Below are 18753 nucleotides of genomic sequence, written 5' to 3' on the forward strand. Positions count from 1 at the left end.
TTCTACCTCTGTCCCCACTTCAAGTGTTTTCTACTGACAAAAACAGGCACAGGGTCAGCCTCTATAAACCACTAGGCATGGAGGAATAGATAGGACGTAAGCCACCTGAGTATGGCTTTTGGTTCTCCAAAACCGTGTTGGGTCTTACAGTCCTTCCTGACAGCGTTGGGGTGATGGGTTGTAATTACAAACACTTCTAGGAGAGTAATGCCTACTAGCTGTTACACTGAAACTGCATTGTGGCTTTACATTTTATAATTATGGAAAAAGACTTTTTAACTCTACAATAACTGCATTCCTAATGCTTAAGTTGGGAGCTGCACTTGACCTGACGTGTCCCCTAAGTTCTGGTAAGTGAATGATTTTAAAAGGTAGGAAGTTCCTGCTTCAGGAAAACAGTGAAGAATTGAAATTACTGATGCTTAATTTACTTTTTAAATTGTTAGTTGAAAGGCTTACAGTTCTTTCACTTCCTATTGCCACATCTCATCTATCTTTGGTTTGCCTGATTAGTGCAGCAAAGTCGGATGCTGATGAGGTGGGTGGGAGCAAACTGTGTTCTAGCAGTAACGGGAGGCCAGAAGCCAATTCCCAAGGCAAAGCAGCAGAAGTATGTGTAGTTCATTGCAATTGCGTTGCTTACAATTTCATGCTCAATTCTGTACATCTTGCTGCTTGTGGTGGATTAAACACTCTTATTATTGTATTCTGTTAAATATTCTATTTCAAAAGAGAGTTCAGTTTCCACTGCTAATCTTCCAGGAAATCATTCAATAGAGTTTCCATAAAAAAAGAAATAGCAGCTTTGCACTGTGTGCTTTTAAAACAAGGAAATTTCCTGTTTGGGACCCTTTTGAAATGTCAGCCAAACAGAGGTGCAGTTTGTTGTTTCTGGGACAGCAGCTCTGCTGGTCAGTTTGAGTTTCAGGTATATGATTTCTGATCTAGAGCATCCAAATGTGAAATACCTACTGACCCATTTATTTACCTATGTTCTGGCTTGTTACTGTTCACTTGGCAGGGTGGATAGATCAACTTACTATTTCCATCAAATGCTTTTCCCGCTGCAGGTAAGTCATGCCTCTGAACTGAGCTAAGAAATCTGTGCTGACGGTGCTCTGGTACGCGAGCATCGCAGTGTTATGTGGCTTTCTGTGTTGTTCTTGTGTGTGTGGATACAGGAATCGTCAGAGTCCTGTCTCCAGCTTTTCAGTCATTTTATTTCAGTTTATTTACAAGAACTGTTAATAAGCAAGATCAAATTGAATACTGTTGCTTTGGGGAGTTCTGTTTGAAAATAATTGGGTCATCAATTGATCAGGAAGGCAAGTGGAGATGGCTGCGCTCGTAAGCCTGGAAGAGAGCTCAGCAGTTGGGCAGGGTGCTCGTGCCCACCTTTGACAGCTGCTGGTCTGGTCTCAGAGGCTTTCCTGGGCAACCTATTGCACCATTGGGATAGCGGTACCGATAAAGCACATTTCTGTCTAATCTGCACCTTCCTTGTTGCAATTAAAAACTTACCATTTTGTCCACCTGGGATGGGAGGACGGAGGGGGGGGGAAGCTGTTTCTTTATTGTTTGTAGCAGCCTTTTACTTATTTGAAATCTCTTATTGTGTCTTTTCTTCTTTAGGCTGAACCATCCCCAGTGCATCTTAATCAATTCATCAACACCAGCTGCTCTTCTTGACAAACAATCTAATGACTGCTGAAATAAGAATCTTGTTTGTAAGAAATTCAGTCTCTGGCATTAGTGAGGAAGGAGGCGGGAGGGATGGGACTGAAAATGAAGTAAAATCCCCAGTTTTGAAATTCTGCTGTAATAAATGTGAACAATGGCTCAATAATTTGTGGGTTTGTATTACTGGTGTTCCAGCAAAGATGGGGCCAATTGTTCTTTGGAAGTTTTACATATGCATCTTCTTTTTTTTTTCCCTTCTGCAAGGGTTAGTTTGCACTGTTACTCCTCCTGACTTTCAGGCAGTGATAGGCTTTGTCCAGAGTCACCAGCAAGTCTGTGAAGTGAGGAATAAAGCTCAAATCTCTACTCTGAAGGCATCTCCCACAAAGCAGGACCGAGGATCTGCTGAGGGTTGCAGCTGCCTGCAGCTTCCACTTGGGACCACCCTCCCACACCAGCCCTGCCACAGAAGTTGTGCACAATGCCAACATTTAAACAAAATGGAAAAATGAATTCATAAAATGCTCCTGTGATACGCTAATGTACTTGGTCAGAGTACTAAGAAGGAGAATTTTGCTGCTTTTTATTAAACATGCTTTCAGGCAGTAAACATTTTCTAATGTGATAAAAATATCTTTCAGTCAAAGCTGCTTCTATCTCATGGTGGAATGAGGGAGACCTGCATGTCCCTCATCTCTGCCCACACAGCTATTTTGTCTTCCAAACAGCTGCCTTTAAACAGACCAATGTCACAAAAATAACCAAATCTGTAAACAAGGAGCTCTAAAAGCATACCACTTTGTAGAAGTGGAGAACTCCAGATACCCGCAGACTAACCAAGATGATGTTTCTCACCTCAGATCGCAAACAGATAATTTCAATCCAAATGGGGATTTTGAGGGAAAAACAGCAACTTGTAAAAACCAAATCTATGAAACTTCTCTCAAGTGTTCCCCTTAGCAGTTGCAGCGGGATCAGAGCAAACTGAGCGTCCTCCCTGCTCGAGCTGCTCGGCAGCACACGTGGATGTGCTCGAGTGGAGATGTTCTCATACTTACGCAGGGAAAGTGCTGCTGTTTCCAAGCTGAGGCGTGCTGAGGTTTCTGGAGGTATTCTCCAGCAAACGGGCACCTGAGGGTGCTCTTGTGTCTCTCTGTCTGAGGGATGTGGGGAATGACTGAAGCTGTGCTGCTGCATGTGCTGCACCTTGGGCATACAGATCGCCTCCAGCTCCGGGTTCCCCCCTGCCTGTACTGGGAGAGCGACCTGAACCCATCCTCTCAGGTCCAAGTGTGGCTGCTGCTGCTGCATTTGTCAGTTTAAAGCCATTTCCCCTTGCCTTATCACCACAACCCCTGACAAGTCCCTCTCCAGTTCTCCTGCAGCCCCCTTCAGGCCCTGGCAGGCCGCTGCGAGGCCTCCCCGGAGTCTTCTCCTCCCCGGGCTGACCAGCCCCAGCTCCCTCAGCCTGTCCTTACAGGAGAGGTGCTCCAGCCCCTACACCACCTTTGTGGCCTCCTCTGGACTCGATCCAACAGGTCCCTGCCCTTCTTATGTCTTTTCCTGCCCCTGGTGCTGGGGCAGTCATGCTGTGCCTGGGCTCCCTGTGCTTCTGGTACCGCTGCCAGGCCTCCCCGTGCCTGGAAGGCCACAGTCAGCAAAATGGGTAACAATTTGGGCTGGGGTGGCTCTCCCAAGGCCTCCGACTGCCCCTTCTGAGCCATCGTGCTGCCCCTGGCACCCAGCGATGCGGTGTCCGGCTTCTGTAAGCATGGAAAAAGATAAAACGAACTGCGGCGTTGCGGTGCGTTGGGCAGTCTGAGCTAAACTGCGCCACGCAAACAGAAAAGTGCCTCGGAACGGGAGCAAATGTAGTCAGTCAGATTCAGAGCATAAGTGGCGTTATTATTTCCCATTTCCTGTGAGCCAATTTGCTGTACTTCCAGCCTGCCTTCTTCTCTACACAAAACAGCAGCCGGAGGAGTCATTAAAACAAAGATTGGATCCCAAGATTGCCTATAATTCAGATACTTCAGTGATAGAAAAATGTATAGTTTCAAGAGAAAGCATGTGCAAGCACCAAATCTCACCAAATTGCAGAGATGTTAGTTTGTTCAAACCAACCCCTCTGTGCTTTGGAGGAAACAATTTACTACTTTAGTAAATAAACACAGCTGTTAAGAAGTTAAGATTAGCCTGTCAGATCCATCGGCTGCTGAGTAAATGATAGTGTGCAGGCCTGCAGAAGTGAAGATGCCGAAGTGTGCTGCAAGCACAGAAAAAAAAGGAGATGGAGAGGCAGATACAACAGCTGATGTGTTGGGACTGCGGTCCATGCAACTGCTGGGGGGTGGAGGGCTCCTCAGAAATCCCGTTTGCTGCTACTGCAGGTGCATCGGTGTGGATGTAGATGTAAGGTGGACAGGGGAGAATTTTGTGAAGAGCACCAGGCTGTCACCTTTGCAGGACGTCAGGGAAACTTCCCCAGGCAGAGCTGTCACCAGGGATTTGGGATCAGCTGCATGTGCTGAAGACCTTTCCATATGTTGGCCTGTCCTGCAGGAGCGCTGCCTGCTCCGCTCCCCTGCTCCCTGGGGCACAGCCCTCGGCCATTAGCATTAAATGCAGGATTTAAAGCGATGCCTGTTCTCCATTAAGATTTGCTGCTTTGCTGGCATTTTTCAGCGGTGTCCTGCTAAGCCGTGCTGCACCTTTCCCTGAAGCCGCTCAGTAAGGACGGTGCATCTTTTTCATACTTAGGGGGGAGACCTCAGCCCCCCAGGCCTGGCAGTGAGTGACTCTGCACGTCAGCTGTGTCCCCACAGAGCAAAGGGACCCCACGTGCCACAACTCGGGGCGATGGTCCTGCAGGGACACCCCAAACACAGCCCGAGAGGGAAGCAGGCAGGCAGGTGGGGAAAGGAAGGATGGAGGTGTAGGGTAAGGGAAGCAGATCCCAGCAAGGGAATGGGGGTGAGGATGAATGGTGGAGCAGGGAGAAAATGTCACAAAAGAGTCGTGAAGGAGAAAGAAATGCTGGAGCTGAAAGCTGAGCTAGAGAAGTTTACAGGGATCGCAGTGCAGCAAGAGGCTGTCATCTGGCAAACATGGAGATAAGATGCTGATATCTTCCAGGAAAGGCCTGTTGTTTGAGTCTCTCCATGTCAGCAGCCTCACACTAACTAATCCAAGCAGTCAGTTTTGTTTCATCTATTTTTCATCAGCCCAAGAGAGTCTCCGCGGGTGTCAGGAGCCCTGCTCCTTCCCTCTCTCTTCCCAGCTAAAGCCCTGGTGGTTTTTGTGTTCATTGCCCATCCTGTTTTAGTGAAAACCAAAGAATTAAGCACTGTTCAGCATCAAAACAAATAGCTTAGAACTTAAAGGTGATGCATCTTGCTTTGAAATCATCCTTTACCTTTTTCATTTGAATCAAGATTTGGGAGGTTGAGTTTTTGGGGGAGTTATAAAAGGAGTTATCTACTTAATCATGCCTGGTTCCTAGTTGCCCATTCTGAAATCATCGCTATCCATATAAAAGCACATAGGTAAAACAGCCATGATTAATAGCAATTAAAACAAAAACAAAACAAAAACAAAACAAACAAAAAAACAACCCACCACTACTTTGATGATTTATGTAAGTGATGTATGTTGGATTTTTATTATTTTTTTTTCTTTTTTTTTTTTTTTTTGAGATACAAATAGACAATTTGAAAAAATGAAGTTGTTCTGTTTCTCTAGAAAATGTAATAGTTGCTTACTGGAATTAATTATTCCATGTGTTATTGCGTGGCTGCTCTTGCAGCTGTTGGCAGAGAAGGGCTCCCTCCTTTCAGGGACTTGCAGGCATGCTAACGAACCCCCAGGGCCGGCTGTAGTGCTGCTGCTCCAGCTGGTTGTGGCCCCAGATAATAACAGCAGAGAATCCCTTACTTAGCAGAAACAAAACTACCCATGACAAATGAGTTTCCTCTTTAAAGCTGTAAGGATTGATGCAAATTCAGTGCATGCTGTGAAGACAACCACAGAGGCTTGTTAGAGAAATCAGACAGCCTCTTAAAAAAGGTGGGAGAAATGATTCAGGCACCCATCTGATTTTTTAGCTATTGTCAGTCAAAATGCCTGTAGGAGATAAAGCTGTTCTCCTTCCACCCAAGGGCCTTACAGCTCCAAGAAACTCAGACAGAAGTTCTCCCTGTGACATCCTCCTGACTGCATGCCGGTGTTTACGAAGTGCTTGCATCTCCTCATCCATGCCTTTCACTTACAGGCACAAGCTTTGGTTGACAATTGGGTTGATTCTCATTTTCTATTGTGTTTATGCCCCACTGCTGTGCCTAATATCTGCTTAAGAGACTATTTTTGCTTCATTTCCATGCTTTGGTGTCATTTACAGTAGAGCTACCAGTACATCTATTGCTTGTTTCACCTTCGCAGCCTGCACTGAAGGCGCGTGCCCACTTTGTGCCACGTCCTTACACCCGAGCTCATCAGCTCTGGACGGGATGTTTGTGCCTTAGTGCTGCCTTTCATTGCTGCTGGTCTTTAAAAGCAAAAGGCGAAGTACCAAAAGAAAGAATTAAAAAAAATAAAATAAAAGAGAGTAGGGGGTGAAAGAAAAGAAGAGAGAAAAAACAAGCCGGGCTCTGTTGCTGCTCTCTGAGCACTATTCAGCCCTTACTCGCCTTACCCGGCTCTTCAGAGGTATGCAATTATCTGGCAAAGCCGTGTACTTTCCTATCCCCTCTCTGTGCTGAGACAAAGCTGCTGAGCCTGTGTTCTTTTTGCAAATAACAGTAATAAAAAAGGACTTTAAAGGAAAAGATGCTGTTCCCATGCAGAGTGTGCTTGTTTGGGCAGTTTGATGTCCTATTTTTATTATAAATATAATTGAATTTCCAATAGTTACACGCAAACAACTGTCGTCTGGGAATAAAAAGAAGTAGACGTATGCTAATTGAAAGCTCTGATAATTACACAATCTTCAAATTAATTAACGAGCCAAAGGCAGCCAAACATTAGCATTTAGAAAGCGCTTTGCTGCATTAACCACTAATGAGTTCATTTAAATCTATCATGCAACCCATTTTGGAAAGCATGAGCCATATTTAATCATATTCAATCAGATTTAATAATGAAATCCTTAACGCCAGGCATTGTTGATTGTGAAATTACCAGGGAATTTGGGTTGTTCAGTACGGGGGGCAGGATATTGCTATTTAGTGGTAGCTGCAGTGTACCTGGAGCGAGTTGCAGAAACAAAAGGCACACGCGTCCAGGTGAGCGTATTCTTAAGGTGAGGAGTGCCAAAGGCTTTTGTATATTCACGTGTTGTTTTCCTTTTTATTAAATGACAAAAAGGAATACTGGTTATTTTTGATAAATGAACAAGCAATTTCTAAGATATACTTAGCAATTCCGTGATCAAAAGAAAATGCTTTTGTTTTAACCATTTCCAATTTCCAGCACAAGCAGGCGCAGCACTGCTGTGCGCTGGCACAGCGCTGCTCTGTTTCGTTCCTTTGGAGCTGAAATAACACAAAAGTCGTCACAGGAGCTCCTCTGCATTTAAATCAGAGTAACTGAGGTGGAACCTCTATCCTTCCATTGCCTTTTCACAAAAAGCCTAATTTCTGGCCTCCCTGAAAGCACAGCGCGCTTTGTTATTGGGCTTAATAGAGCGGATAAATCACCGTCAGCTCCAAAAGCTGACGTCTCCCACCCAAGTTAGTGGAGTTACTAAACTCACAGCATTTTGGGGGATAAAATACCTGTCTCTGCAAAGTGCTTTGTTCAACACTGCAGCCATATAGAGCTGTTCTGATGAAAATTTCATCCCAACAGCTTCTTGCACTCGGTGCTACGTGCAGCAGCCATGGGCTAGGTTGCCCACGTGGGATGCAGCAGAGAGGATACCAGCTGAGAGCTCTCCAGGCACGGGAGCTCCCCTGCCGTGGGGTTCTTCCCATTTTTCATGAGAGGGCTTGTACAGGGCTCAGTTTTGTTCCCATATCTTGAATTTGCATAGTGTGGATATTTAGTACCCAGAATATGTCAGGACACTGGAGATCAGCTCCCCAAGACTGTCCTGGTATGCTACAGCACTGGTATGGCAGCTAGTGGTGAAGAAGTTAGAAAAAAAGAAAGGAACAAGATCTATAATCCTAAAAAAGATGGGATTCTCTGAGGGCTTATTCATGTCCTTTTCCCTGGGAAGAATTTCATTAAGAAACAGAAGAAGAAAAAGAGACTGAGAGTAGAATAAAATCATGCAGGAGTTGTCTGCCCAGCACTCTGCAGGTATGGGAGAGGAAGCCTGATGCTCCCTCCGGCTCCCTCCAGGCTCCCTTTGGGATTTGGGCTAAGAGGTGTCCCCTGGGATCTCTCCTGACGGCTGCGTGATGCCTGTCCAGGTGATCTGCAATGCTTGTCTGCCCTGTCTCTTCACCTGGGGCTGGAAGGGGAAGATCTAGGACCACGCACGTAGAAGGTCAAATTCCTTTTTTATTGAAAAAAACAAACCTGGAATATTATTAGAAATGGAGGTGTTTGCAGCCTTTGGGTCCTGGGGTGGGGGTGCAGGTTGTTTCATTGTCTTCCTGAAAAGCTGGATAGTTCCAGAGAGACGAAATCCTCTCCCTGAATAAAAAGGGTGTATTTGAAAACACCTTTAGTAACAACTCATCGTTATCTTGAATTTCCTCATAAATGTCTCTGTTCTACCTCTTATCCAGCATTGTTAGTTCAAATTCAGCTTCCCATTTTTGTGACTGGGGTCAGGGAGGAATGGATTAAATCTTTAACCACCTGTAAACACCAATAAAAACACTCTTAACAGTGCATTTCACTGTGAACCTCAGAGAACCTTATCAGCAGCAAAATGCCCTAGGGAGAGCAGGCAGGTGAGGGGATAAATGCCTCAAAGTCACCCTTTTATTGAGCACTTGTGGACGTATTTCGCAGCAATTTCTTAGCAATGCCGTTGGGCTTTCAGTGGGTGAGGGATTTGGTGACTCACTCTGGGGACGGCACATCGTGTCTGGCCTACAGCTCAGAAGACACCGAGGAATCCAAATTCCCAGTCTCTTGGTGTGATTATGGAGCCTTCCCTCGTGAAATGGTGGCTGTAGGACCCTGACACATAAATATCCAGCAGGTACAGCAGCATAATAGAATAAATTTGCCAGGTCTCATGACAACACACTGACTAAGCCACTTGATTACGACTAGTTTAAGGCATCAGAGGGTGTCTTTAGCTGCTAGTAAAGATGAAAGCAATCATAAAAAATAAGTAACTTGCAGTTTGATGCTCTATTCTTAAGCTTTTAAATGTTTTAAAATGAGATTTCTGTGTTCATACTGGCACATCCCTCTAATTACCAAGTGCTTTTTGGTACAGCACGCTTTGCAAGCAACAGGGCAAAGTTTCAGGGTGTTGTGTTTTTGCAAGTTGAAAGCCATTACCGTTCTAGAACTTCTTTATAACGGGAAAATTGCACTGGTATAGGAGTGATTTTCTGCGAGCACAGTTAAACCTGTGCCAGCCAATGTGGGTGTTCATTTTTCATTTAAGAACTGTTTGTTTTCCCTTAATTTAAATCAATTGAGAATGCATTCAAGTCGAACTAAATGCAGCCCTCGGAATCCAAAATGCGTACAACCACGTAGCTGTTGGTACTGCCTGAGCTTCATTGTTTCTGAGGCTGAAGCAAGCTGAACCGATGCAACCACCCAGGGCAGAATTGCCCCAATCACCCCCAAATGCACCTCTCCCAGGCTGGTGGCGTGACACAGTCCTAAAAGAGGCCGTGAGCACCCTGAGCTGGAGGGCACGGGGTGCTGCTCCAGGCTGTCCCCCTTCCCTTACTCTCGAAGCTGAGCCATGCGAGCACGTGTGCTGCTACCCCGAGAGCTGAGCGATGTACACAAGGGGAAGACGCCACCAGTTTAATTATACGGCGCTCCAAGGAATACTCACATATTTTCAGGGAGGTTTATTTTAAGTGTTGTGCGAGACAACCTCGCGAGATGCTCGTATAGCAGGCAGTGTGTGTCCAACTGTGCTCTGGAAATATCCTACTCGCTTGAAAGCGTGTTTAAGAGAACGACTATCAAATTAGATAGGCCCGTTAAACATTTGTTCTTTTTGTGAGGTTTCTCTTGCTTTTTCCTCTGAAGGGATGATGGGAAAATCATGAGCCTGCTACACTGAAATGGGGATGAGCTGAAACAGCGGCGAGCTAATTTTCCCTTATTTCTAAAATCAAGGCAGTGTTCCACTATGGAGACATAGACTGAAAAAAAAAAGGTTGTGACCAGTGATCCCTGATTATTCATGTCTGCTTGTGATCTTAATTCCCTAATTAAATGGCCCCATAAAATAAGACAGCAGAATGTCAACAGACGTGACAATGGCAAAAGCTCCATGCTATGCCCTGGAGGCTTCCTTTATACTTGATTGACCTTTCCAAGTGTTTTCTAATCTACTGTTAGTTGCCAGAGTTGGTTATTCAATCCTTGCAGGTAACTATTATAAATACTCGCTAAGCCTCTATCTGCATCTACAGCAAGGTTGTGCTTTATTAAACCTCGTATTTGCATGTGGCAAATAAACACAACCAATTCCTAAACTTGTCCAGCCTAGAAAAATCCCAGACCTTCATCCTCCCTTCTGCAGGACCAGCCAGGGCGGTGCAGAACCACTGGGCATGGGGCTCCCATTCCTGTAGGAGAACCCTGCTGCAGTCACTTAGCCCCATTTTAATGATTTTCTCCATCTAAGCATCTAATTGGGTTGTCAAAAGGTTCATTAAGACAGGATTGGTGGTGTATGCCATCCTGTTCCCATCTGAGATGTCCTTAATGTTCAAGCTGCTCCCACGCGCTGAGCAAGGCTTACAGATTGAGCTCGGGGTGATCTGTGCTCTGGTTATGTCCACGAGGTGTTCTGGATGAACCTGGTTGTACCTTGCAGTATCAGACCAAAATTACACATAGCCCTCCTGCTAGGGTCCAAGCAGCAGAGAAATGGTACTGAAGTTTTGTTATCTTGCAAGAAATGAGTGCTGAGTCCTGTGCCCCGATAATATGGTCACATGAAATACAAGAGCTAAAACCTCCTGCTTTGAAATGAAAAACCTGTGCATCGCCAAACATCAGAACTTCAGAGGTGTTTGAAATCCAAAGAGTTTAGTAGCTTAAGCCTCATTCCTAATTGAAATAACTGAGAGCGCCTATACTCTTTACTAGTGTTGGTGTCATAAATATCTCCATTAAGTAGCAATTAAGCTGCTGGGATTTGGGCTGTATGCCATTATAAGAGGCAATTATAAAAGAATTGGATTAATTAGTTCCTGAATTATTTATGTAGACATAAATATTGCACGAGATCAGTGTTAAACAGGATAGTGGCATGAAGAGAGGAAGGGTATGATACATTGATTTATGCTATTCCTTTAGTTCTTCCTCAGCAAAATTCAAGAAAAGTTGAAGTTTGTGCACACATCACCTTATCAGCTTTTATAGAAATATACTCCCCTGATAAAGCCATTCTGTGTGCTTTTTGTAATCTCTCCAAGTCACCACAAATAATAAGCATTGAGAGTTCTCTCTTGTCAATACAATGAAGTCAATCTTCTGTCTGTTGCAGTATAATTTAGACCTAGGGGAAATGACTGATTTCACAGATATTAACTTTATCGAATATACAAACAACAGATGTATTATAGGGGAAAGGAATTTTGTGCGAGCAGCACAAAGAACTCCAACAATCAGCAAATTCAATCTGCTTTTGACACTACAGTGTTCCCACAGTATAAAAGCGGTTGTCAGCTGTAAAAGTAATATAATACAAAGATGTGGCAAAATGGAAACAAGGCAGGCTATTTAGTATGCAAACAGCTAAGAACCTTAAACAGGAGACATTTATGAAAACAAAAAACAAGGTTTGAAATAAAATTGTCCTCTCTGAATTGATCTATTTTCATATTTCAGAGCACAACTTGATAGGATGAGGAAGAAATTTTGTGAAACATAAAATACGGTGCTAAAGTGGGAAAAGGCCATACTGCAGAGTCCAGCAGAGACAAAGATGGTCAAGGGGCTGAAGAGCCTCTCCTGTGAAGACAGGCAGATTTGGCTTGTTCAGCCTGGGGAAGAGAAGGCTCTGGGGAGAACTTACAGTGGCCTTCCAGTTCCCAAAGAGGGTCTACAGGAAAGCTGGGGAGGGACTTTTTGTCAGGGGGTGTGGTGGTGTCCCTGCCCATGGCAGCAGGTTGGAATGAGATGATCTTTAAGGTCCCTTCCAACCCAACCCATTCTGTGATTCTATGATTCTGTATATCCATGAAGCAATGGGTATTTATGGGGCTGAAGTCAGTCTGGTTGTTCTATGAAGAGCCGGTCTAAAACACAGGCTGGAAGAATTACCTTTAGGGAAAGGCAGTTTTGTTAGTGTTGAAATCTCAGGTTTCTGGTGATTTGACAATTTTTAAAGGAGAAAGTCAAAACAAATCATTCTGACTTCCTTGTGCAAATTAATTTCATTCTGGCTTATTAAAATGGTCAATCTGTTTACTCTTTTGTGTATAAATATTTTAGGCTGTTTTGACATCATCAAAATGAAGTGGTTCAACTGTATGGAAACAGAATAATTTCATGTTTCTGTCTTGTGAAGTTTACTTTTCTCTTAACTGTGAGGAAAAAAAAAAAAAAAGAGATGTCTGTATTTCCTCTGAAAATTCAGGGAAATTCAGCTTTCTGGGAAGCTGTAATTTTATATCTTATGAAAACTTTCCTGTACTGGAAAGACCCTCTATCACGCAACTTTGGTGGGATTTCAACCCTTAAGCCACTTCCATCTGGTGGAAAACAGCTAGAATCAAAGTCAATGGGGCTGGGTGTAACTGCTGGTGCTGAGTTTGCTGGTGGGACATGTGGAGTGACATTTGGGCAAGTGAGTCCATTTGTCTGCATCTCACTCACCTGTTATATGGGAACAGCACTCTTTGTTTAGTGCATCCTCAGAAGGGGCTGAGATTGTGCTAACACTCTCCAAAAAGCACTTCTGAGATAAGACACTGTTCAGGTGTACAGCACTGATCACAATGTAGTGTAGAACCTGGTAAGCTTCATGCTTGCTATAGTCCCTGTTCATGCTGAGTGCCCCAGCCCTGCACCAGCTGTGATCCTCCTTGGGGTCATGAGCTCAGAGCATCGGTAGCATTGCACTGTGTGGTCTGGGATCACCCCCTTCCCTCTCAACCAGCTATAGCAGCTTAAACACACAGACAAATATGAATGGGGTCAGCAGAGAAATGTGAATGTTTGTACAAGGCATCCGCAAAAGTCAGTTGATAGCTTCCCAGCTGCAGGCCAGCTCATGCCAATAAGGGAAGCAGGCTACTTCTGGGCATATCCTGCATCTTATCTGTGCTCTCCTGGGCTGGCAGCAAGGCGCTGTGGTGACAGATTCGTTCCCTGAGATGTCTGAAAAGTGGTGGGGGAAACTTTGCAGTTGGTTTAATTCATTTATCTGAGAGCCCCACAAAAGCCTCTGCAGCAGTTGTCTGCATTCCCTTGTCACAGTTAGGAGGCTGAGCAACACTCCCAAAATCACAAATATTCACTCTAGACCCCGTGGACTATCTAGTCTGTGTGTTCAGGCTGTGGTGCTGGGAAGAGTCTCCAAAATCAACCGTGGGTGCCTCAGGGAATGGCAGAGTTGAATCCAAATTTCCATTTCTACATTCCAGCTTTTCTCACCTTGAAAGCCAACAGTGCTGCATAGTCATGAGTCCTCAGTAACGTCAGTTTAGGGCCTAACATATTCTTAGGTCCCTTAGCCTGTGGAGTTGGATGACACAATTCCATGTGAATGGCTTAAACCAGAATATTTCACACCATCTTTACTGACATGATATAAACAGTGATACAGTCCAATGTGTCTCAGACGGTGGGTTGTGATTGCTCAGGCAATGCATAACGTGTGTGTGTGTGTTTTTTTTTTCTTTTGTTTTTTGAATAAGTAGAAAAGTGGAGGGGGTGGAGGGGTATCAGATGGCAGCAGTCATTCAGCAGCTCAGATGGGGAAGTGGTATCTGTAATTACTGGTTGCAAGTGTTTATGCTCTCCAGGATACTGCTGACTCCCTCTAATTGCCAGAAGAGTTTATTTCCTTCAGAGCAGGAACTGAACATAAACGCCTGTAAGTCCTTTCTGCCAGCTCTTATTCCACCGCTTTCTGAATGAGACGCACAAGGTCCATTGGAAATGAGGAATGGGCATCACGCAGCTCTCTCCCCTCTGTCCGCTGGGCTTACAGCTGGTTATGCAGAGGTGTTTAAGGCCGCAGTGTCCAAACCCATCTCCATGCCTGTGAGCTGACCTCCCCCTGCCTGAGGGTGCTCCAGGAGTGGTCCCAGCCTGGTATTGGCAAAAGCTCTTCAACCACCAAGCAAAGTGTCTTACAAACACAACCCAAGCGGTCTCTCCTGTTCCAGATGTATAATTCCAGGAGTGAAACCCTGCTCGCTGAAGCCAGCAGTGAAATTTCTCCCTGACCTCACTGTGCCCAAGGCTGCGCCTCACGTGCTGCCCCTGCCCCGTGCTACTGCCACCTGCCCAGGCACAGGATGAGGGCAACGTGGAGCCCACCGAGACCTCACCAGGCCAGCAGTGGCCATGGGGCTGTGAAAATCATCAGGGTTACTCGTCTGGCAGCCGAGCAGCTCATCAGAGCGAGGCAGTGCTGCTGTGGAAGGTGAGAAGTTCAGGTGGAGAGGGTTTGTTAATTTAGTATGAATCCCCTCCTCTCCCCCCATTTCACAAAGTTGTGGAGGAGTGCCAGGAGGCCCACGGATGGTGCTTCAGGTGCTGAGGCCATAAAAATAGTACTACGGGGTCTGTCTTTGTTTTTCACTAGGTGAAGCTGGCAGTGGAGGGCTCAAGTAGGGTGCTGGTGGTCACAGCCCAAGAGAAGCTTTTCTCCTTCCCCAGCGGCCATGAGGAGAAACCTCAGCCTAATTTTGCCCAAGGTGTGCCAAAGCTGAGGCTCTGGGGGTGCTGAGGAGACAACAGTGCCTGTGAGAGGCCACACAGCTGCCATTGCCACCCTTGGCCATGGCCTTGCCGGGCTCATGGTGGCACCTCACAATGCCTGGTGCTTGTAGTGTGGCGTGTGGTCATCTCCCACCTCCCACCCCTTTAATCCCCTCACAGCCTCGCCTCCCATCTACCGTGTTCCCAGCGGAGCGGGGCAGAGGCGGCAGCAGACTGAAAACGAGGGGAAAAAAGGGCTGGAAAAAAAAAATAATAAAAAAAACACCTCACAGACCCCAACCTGGCAGCGGGCCCCGCGCCGCAGCCGCCGCCAGGTGGCGCCCGGCCCCCGCTGAGGCGCCGCGGCCGCCGCCCGCCTCAGGGCAGCCGAGACCCGGGCCCCGCTGTCCCCGGGCCCCCTGTCCCCGGGTCCCTGCCGCCCCCCGGGGGTCCCGGTGGTCCTCGAGGTGGTCTTGGGGTGCAGGAGGCGGCTGCCGAGCGGGGCCCCCCGTAGCTTCTTGTTTGTTGGCTGCCACACGATGCCTGCTGAAATTCGTGTTCGTGTGGTGAATGGCAGGGAAGAATGTAAAAACGCTTGGAAAACGTTTTTATGGTGTGGCTAAGAAGCTCTCTGGCAATTGGGATCCACAAGGGATAGTCTGTTTTGTTTTCTTTCTAAATCCAGAGTATCCCGAAGGCCCACTGAAGCAGTTGCAGGGGACGGGTGCAGGTTCCGAGCAGCAGGGAGCTGCTGTAGGACACCTCCATCTCTGAAGCGTTATCCCCCTCAACCCACAGCGCTTCCTCCTCAGTTAGTGCTGAGCTCCTGCCACCGACCAGCTCCCTTTCCTCTCTGTGCCTCAGGTTTGGGTCTCCGTGTCCCCACCCCGCGCAGGAGAAACCCCAGGGAGCGAGGAGGAATGGTGATGATTTTAAGTGAAACTCCCGTCTTGTGGTGACTGGCACAGCTGGGAGCTCCCTGTGGCCAAAAGTACAGCATTGCCTTAGTGAGCAAAGATGGCATGCATCACCTCGCTGTTGAGTCTCCTGTAACCCCTCGGAAAGAAAAAGTGGAAAAGGGAAAATTTTGCCCTTAGGAGAAGGGATGGATCTGTCAAAGCGTGGGATGTTTCTAATTTGTTTGCCCCAAATCCAGTGCTTACTGATGAAGGCCATAATTCTGTAGTGCTCATCTTCTGGGTGATCTCCTAGGGACAAAATCACCACAGGAAATCATGTGGGAGATCAGCTGGGGACAGGGCAGTGCTATCTCTGAAAACCCCTCTACCAAGGAGCTCCTCATCCAAACTGCCAGGGTCTGGGGTGGTGCCTCCCTCACAAAACCATCATCCCAGGGCTGTGTGGTGGGGCTTGTGTCCTGGCTGCAGCTGGACAGGCAAGGACAACCTGGATGGACTGCCACCTCCAACCCCATGGTTCTCACTCGTCCCTGTACACCAGGGCAAAGGAGAGCAAAGCCCTGTAACACATCGCTGCTCAGGGCAAGAGCTAAGTGTAAATCTCAGGAGCTCAAACTCTCGGTTCCATTCTGTGACCTTTAGGAAACCTTTCCAAGTGCTGCCTCGCAGTGAAAGATTCTTTCTGCTAGAAGAAGCAGACTTTATCCAGAAATCTTCTAAAAAAGGGGAAAAAAAAAAAAAAAAAAAAAAAGATCCCTGGCCTGTTTGCGTGAGATATCTAAGCCCATTTCTAACGCTCCACAGGAGGCAGGGTTAAACAGGTGAAATGGGATGCTGTGCATTAAAATTGCAGCTGAAACCTCCTATCACTCATTATAGCTGTATTATTCTGCACCACTCCTGACAATGGAGAGCTAAGGAGAAAGTGCACGGAAAATTGTAGAACAGCCATCTAAACACATAATGTGGCAGCTATGACAAAAATGAATTGCAAAAATGCACTTTTCCCCGTTTCTGGTGGCTGTGACTGACCATCACATGCAGCAGCTGAGGTACAGGGCTGGCAGGACCCCAGCACCAAACTGGGTGTCCCCATGGGACCTGCCTTTCCATCTGGAGCATGGAACTGCCGATAGAGAGGCCAAGAGCCCTCTGTAATGTGCCTGATTTTCTGTCTCAGCCCGTTGCCCCGTGGAGCAAAGATGAACAGTGTTTAGCTCTTCAAAAAATAAAATAAAATTGCTAGCTCATGTAAAAGTGGGAACCCAGCTCTGTTTTCCAAAAGCCTCAGAGAAAAGGCATGCCTCGCTGCCTCTAGATTAGATCACAAATTTTCTGGCTGATGGCAGCATCTTAGTGTTCACCCTGAAGGCAAGGATCTGAACAAATTACGTTTTACTATCACAAGTTCATATATCCCTGCCGAGTTCCCACAGAAGGCAGAGGAAGGTACTTACGTGAAATGCAGTGGCTTTGGGGAACCCAGAGGATTTCTGCTCTTGGGAAGGAGCAGTGAGGGAACTGTTGTGCTGCGTGTGTGGTCGGCAGTCTGCGGCACTTAGCACGTGTCACCAATTTGGTGAAATATAATCCTCTGGGAGAGACAAGGCATGTGATGGATATGTGTGCTGCAATCTGGAATCACTCATGTAGTTTATTGCCAAGCCTTTTATTCAATCAAATTCTTCATAAACACGGGAAGAGCTGATGTTGACATATGCTATCTACTGCATCGATGGATGTGCTTCTGCATCTCTTCCCTTGTCAGAAGCGTTGTCATCAGGCCCAAGAAGTGCCCAGAAATGATTTTGCTACAGGATCTCACTCTCTTCTTGCTGTATGCATGCAGCTCTCACCGATGCCTATGCATTGAGAGCAGGATCTGACCTTCAAGAAACACAAGGTGACACTCATGACAAACCAGGAACAGATGCAGCTGCATTTCTAGTCTTGGCTCTGAACTCTTCCTTTGTTCTTCTAATTGATTGTTTGCTACCAATATTAATGTTTTCTGTAATGAGGATGTTTTCTGAGCAGGAGGCAGTGGCACTTGTGCTCTCAGCTCTTCTCAATGAGCTGCTCAAGCTCAGAGCAGGCATCAGAGTGGGCCTGGAACTCCAACAGATCCAGGCCACAGGGCACATTGTGTTCAGCTCCAGATGCTGCAGATCTTGGCAGAATTTAGATACATTTGATTTTATAGGCATTTCGTGTTCCCGTCAGGAGAATGCTAAAGATTAAGGAGGTGGATGCACCTAAACTGAGCAAAAATATGTTTGTTGTTCCGAACAGCAGCCCTCACTGGAGAACACTGAATGCCATTTTATGTACCACGTTCCTGGAAAACAACCCCTGCCTGCTTCAACATCCCTCCTCTGGGAGATAATCTCCAAGAAGCCCTTTCTGTAGAGCTCTGCCCCTCTGTGTTGCTCAGCCTATGTGGCATACAAAACCTTGTCTTTATTAGCACAAATATGTTCTAGAGCGAGAGGAGACCCTTAATGAGAGACGGGCAGTGCTGGGTTTTGACAAGGAACTCTTAACAGCTGTGAGTGCTCAGTGCCTTCCCAGTCTCGAGTTTAGCCACATGAATTAAACACTTTAGTTTAGGCGTAAGGCTCTTGTCTGTTTATTTAACCTGATTCAAGAACAAACCTTTCACCTATTGAAGACACCTTCAAACTTCCTTCCCTTTGCATCTTGCCATCCCTCCTCCAGGTAGCTGTGACCAAGGCAACTCCTCTGCAGGGCTGTACCCCCGAGGTGTGCAGCAGCTCCCCATGCCGGTGCTGCTCTCACCGGTCTGTGTAGGACTGCCACTGGTCCTGGTGTGCCAGCACATCCTGGTCCTGTCCTTGACCTGCTGGGAGCCTTCCCTGCTCAAGAGGCATTTTTGGATACAAATAAGTAGCTGTGGCTGTGAGAGGCGGTGTATCACGTAGGCTGGCAGAGGAATGGCACAAGTGTATCTTAGAACTGGGGGGTCTGCACTTTGTCCCTCCACCCTGCCCCTGTGCAGATGTGTACACAAGTGTGCGTAGGAAAGGCACGTCTTGGGTTTTTACAGGGATGCAAACCATTTTTGCAGCACTTTGAGAGAAACAAAGATAATACC

Source organism: Netta rufina (genome assembly GCF_964035555.1).
Source record: "Netta rufina genome assembly, chromosome: 9".
NCBI classification, from domain to species: Eukaryota; Metazoa; Chordata; class Aves; order Anseriformes; family Anatidae; genus Netta; species Netta rufina.